General features: G+C 51.8%; 1 pseudogene; it reads right to left on the reverse strand.

Moving 5' to 3' along the window:
• Nucleotides 1–1237: 1237 nt before the first annotated feature.
• Nucleotides 1238–1713, reverse strand: LOC138999350 (large ribosomal subunit protein uL23 pseudogene; annotated as a pseudogene).
• Nucleotides 1714–4752: the final 3039 nt, after the last annotated feature.

Genomic DNA, 4752 nt, shown 5'->3' on the forward strand with positions numbered 1-4752 from the left:
TCCCTCTCCCTTCCTCTCTGTAAAAAAACAATAAAATATATATTTAAAAACATATATAGCTCCTGGTCACACAGCTCCTACGTGACCCAGCAGGGACTCGAACCGCCCATATCCTTAACCAGAAGTCTTCAGAAGAATCAAGAGACACCGTCCATGTTATGCAGTTGGAAAAGATGAGACTTAGACATAAAAAATACTTTTTCTGTGGCCGTGATAAGAAACCCCTCGCTTGTTCTTTTGAGTAATTCATGAACTGTCCTTCATCATCTTAAGTTCTAATAAAAAACCCCCACCCTTTTCCTCTGAAGCAGATAAGTCCTATCATCTGCGACACTTTTCACGCGTGGCAGCGGCAGTCCGGCCGTTCCCTGGCATCCCACCCGCCTCTGGCTCCCACGGCCTCCCGTGTGGGACCCGTCACTCAAACCCCAACCTCCCTGGCGTCTTTAACAGGCTCCGTTTCTGCTGGAATCCGAGCAGAATTGTGTAGGCCGGGCACCACCACTACATTCCGGGTTAATTTGGCTTCTTGTGTAGAACAGCTCTGGTCTGACATTTAACATCTCTTCCTGCGACGGGTTTTGGTCTCTCTGATCTCATTACCCAGCGCGCCTTTACATCCATCCTTTCCACCCGCTCGGATCCCGTGCGTGTGTGATCCGTGTTGCTGAGTGAGTGCTTTGGGCCCACGGAGCAGACGAGTGATCGTGCGGACCCTGGGGCTCAGAGGAAGTTTCCAGGGAAGTTCTGTGTTAACGAGGTGGGTCTGTGAGGTCAGGGCCTGGTGAGTTGCTGCCACCCCCCCGGCTGTCCTTTCGGCTGCCAGGTCTCACCTGAGTGAACTAATTCTAACACATTCTGGTAGATTCAACGTGACCACTGGGCGAGCAGCATCTCATGTGAGAAAGACAAGACTCCAGCTTGTCCTGGTCCAGTCTGTCCCTTTGACCTTCCACACCCGTCTAGCACATGTGGACGTGAGAGGTGAAGGTCAGGGGGCTGGTGACCATCGAGGAACCAGATCTTCCTGGGGAAGAAGTTACGTCCGCTGGTTGGCATTTTGGGCCCATCCTTCGGGTTCAGATGTTCAGATACCCCTTCCTGCCAATGCTGAACTAAGATTCGGCCAAATATCTGGCTCTTCTTTCCGTTTCTACCGACGTGGAAAAAATACCACTTTTTGAGACACATCTGAATCCAAAAAAATTTTTTCAGTGTAAAATTTTTCTGTTTAGCATTAGGCAGCTGGACTCAGGTTAGATGATCCAATTGTGTTGGCAACATCCGAAGCAGCATCATCAGGAGCCAGTCGAACACAGGCCTTCTTCTCGCCATCAGGGCTGATCAGGGTGCTGACCTTGGCCGCGTCAATGTCATAGAGCTTCTTCGCAGCCTGTCCGATCTGGTGCCTGTTGGCTTTGACATCCAGTGAACAGAGCGTATTGCTGTCTTCGAGCTTCTCCGTGGCTGATGCGGTGGTCGGGGGATTTGATGGGGGCACAGCAGGCAAGCTTGTTTCTCCTGGGGGCGCTCTTCTGAGGATATTCCGGCGGCCTTCAGAGCCTCAGTGTCTTTGGCCATCGAAGGTGGGGACGTGCGGGTCTTTTCTTTGTGGCAGTGGTCACCTTTCTGCACTTTCTTTGCCTTCGAAGCTGTTGCTTTGGCTCCTGCTTTGGGAGGGGCAGGGGCTTCCTTCTTAGCTTTCAGAGCCATCTTCGTAAAAAGCCTAATCCAAATATTTGAATGTTTCTGAATGAGGATTTGTATTCTTGGTTCAGATTCACCTGAGGTTTGCCATCCATTGTTTTGAAAACTTTCACTTTCACTGTTTCTATGTTATTAAGAAAACTAGAGGCCCGATGCACAAAATTCAGTGCACTGGTGGTGGTGGTGGTGGTGGGGGGGGGCCCTTAGCCAGGCCTGTGCCCTCTTGCAGTCTGGGAGCCCTTGGGGGATCAGTTGGACATCCTTAGCGCTGCCATGGGGGTGGCAGAGGCTCCTGCCATCACCGCTGCACTTGCCAGCCGTGAGCCCAACTTCTGGCTGAGGGACACTCCCCCTGTGGGAGCACACTGACCATCGGGGGGCAGCTCCTGCATTGAGCGCCTGCCCCCGGTAGTCAGTGTGCATCATAGCGACTGGTTGTTCTGCTGTTTGGTCAATTTGCATATTATCCTTTTATCTTATAGGATTGTTTGGAGGTGGGTGGCGAAGTCAAGGCTAGTGTGATGGTGGGAGGTGGTGGAGATGTGAGGAGTGCTGAAAGTACCATCATGGCCGGGGGCGTGATTACAGGGTCAGCTCCGGCCTTGGGAAGCACCATCTCCACGTTTGGCGATGGATGGAAGAGAAAAGGGATGGACGTGGGAGGTTTCAGACTTCCAGCCTGGATGCCGGAGTGGATAACAACAATATTCACTTCACTCCTCACTGTTGGAATAAAGACAGGTTTAGGGGCAAATACAGTTAATTCTGACTTGTCAAGTAGAAGGGTATTCACCTGGTGATGTTTTCCCGGGGGTCTGGGGTATAAGGTCAGAGTTGAGGAGAAGGTCGGGCAGGGATAGAGATGGAGAACTCCCAGTCACGGACATGGCCTTGATGCCTGCGAGAGGAGAGAGAGGTTTCACAGCATCTCTTAGATCGAATCTTCCCAGGACATGAGTTAACCGATGACGGCCATTAGACAACCAGAGGCCTTCAGAGCCTGGCAGCACCCCTTCCCTGAAGTGCCCCTAAAGCAGCGGTTCTCAACCTGTGGGTCGCGAACAATGAAAATACATCCTGCATATCAGATATTTACATGACGATTCATAACAGTAGCAACATTACAGTTATGAAGTAGCAACGAAAATAATTTTATGGTTGGGGGTCACCACAACATGAGGAACTGTATTAAAGGGTCGCGGCATTAGGAAGGTTGAGAACCACTGTCCTAAAGGAAGCAAGGGACCGGAAACCATCAGGGGCATATGCTTTGTTCTCTGTGGCAGCCACTGCTCAGGGAGACTGAGGTGCCTGAGGTTAACTTCATTCATCCCACCTTCCTTCTGAGGAACTTCTCCAGTTTTCTAATCGGTGACGTGTTTTCTTGAATTCCTCTTCCTGGCAGATGGGGGATAAACATAATTTTGTATTATCTTTGAAAGATGAGAGTGTGTTGAGCACAGAACCTTAACCTTGAACGTTTAGGATGACCATGTTGCCCAGGTACCCCAATAGCCCATTGTCATACGTGCAGAAATGAGAAGCAGGACTTTAAAAGCCAAGGGTCTCCCTGGCTGGTGTGGCTCAGTTGGTTGGGTGTTGTCCTGTGCACCGAAAGGGGACTGTTCGATTCCTGGTCAGGGCAGGTTCAGTCCCCAGTAGGGGGTGTGTAGGAGGCAGCCGACTGATGATTTGCTTTCACATCGATGTATCTCTCGCCCTTTTCATCTCCCTGCCTTTCTCTCTTAAAATCAATTTTTAAAAAACCTTTTAAAAAGTAAGAGGTTCAGCTTGTGCCTGGCTTTCCGCCGTTCCTAGTTGCGTCTTTCCTGATGTCACAGGATGAATCAGCACAGACAACATGAATGTCTCTGAAGGCCTCAAGCTGGGTAGCATGTGGTTCTGGTGCCTGATTCATTCCTCCTGCGGCCCAGGTGCCTGGGTGTCAGCTGGTCAGTGCTGCTCTTCTCTTCGTCTGCGGGGGCCACTGGGGCCGCGGCATCCTGCTGGCGTCTGCGTCAGGGAAGCTTAGCATGCGTGCGTCACCCACGGTTCTGAAGGCCCCTTTTCTCTTTCCTTCCTGCTATTACCGGAGGCTCTGCCTCAGCGCTCTCCTCTATTCCAGCACGCGCAGAAGGCTGTGCCTGTGGGCCGTTCCTCTTTGAAGCTTTGAGTTGCACTAAATATTTATAGCGTGTGGACAAGCATTTGAAAGGGGCTTTAGTTCCCCTAGGATGGATCTCTTGCCTTACGGAGGCCTTTTGATCATAAGAACTCCCACAGGCTCCAGATCAGGGCTGCGTCACGTAGGAACTCCTCTTGGACATCAGGGGGCAGTTGCTCATTAAAGGGCCCATCTCAGCTTTGCTCTGGACAAGGCGACAGCGGGCTCATGGCCGGCTGTGGCCGCGTCGCTCAGACTGGTAGTCAGCTGTGTTGTTGATGCCTCGGGAGTCAGGAGGGGGCACCAAGCTGTGTGTGTGTGTGTGTGTTTGTGTGTGTGTATGTGTGTATGTGTGTTGATTGGTCTGGACTAGAGCTAGAGGAGGCAGCACAGGGACATGGCATTTGGTAGTCTAGGCACCAAGAAGTCCCCTCCACTGTGAATCAGGACAGAAACCGTTCTCACGCATGCTGCAGGGCCTGGCTCGTTAGGTGGCCGACATGTGTTACTTGTTAGTTGTTAGAAGTTGCGCAGCAAAGGGCAGTACGTGGAGCAAAGAAGGCACCGCCTCCAGGGAGAGTAGTCGAAACCAAGAAGAAGAGAGAACAGGCTCACTGCGGTTCTGTAGAGCAGATGTGCCATCCAGCTGCAGATGCCTGAGTCGGTGCAGCCTCCACAAGGACCTAAATCAACTGCCACGTGCGGATGGCCCTGCTCGTGTGTCTGCCTCCTTCCTGTGACGCTTCTGCCCGTGACTGGGGTCACAAGCATTCTAAGTGAGCAATCAGAGGCTTCTCGAACCCAGTCCGTTGGTGCCTGATAGCAGAAGCCGTGGGTTGCGGATTGGTTTTGAATGGTGGTCTCTGATTTCTCCCACCACG

The sequence above is a fragment of the Myotis yumanensis genome, unplaced genomic scaffold, assembly GCF_028538775.1.
Source record: "Myotis yumanensis isolate MYYU_CA2020_CCGP unplaced genomic scaffold, mMyoYum1.0.hap1 SCAF_22, whole genome shotgun sequence".
Classification (NCBI taxonomy): domain Eukaryota; kingdom Metazoa; phylum Chordata; class Mammalia; order Chiroptera; family Vespertilionidae; genus Myotis; species Myotis yumanensis.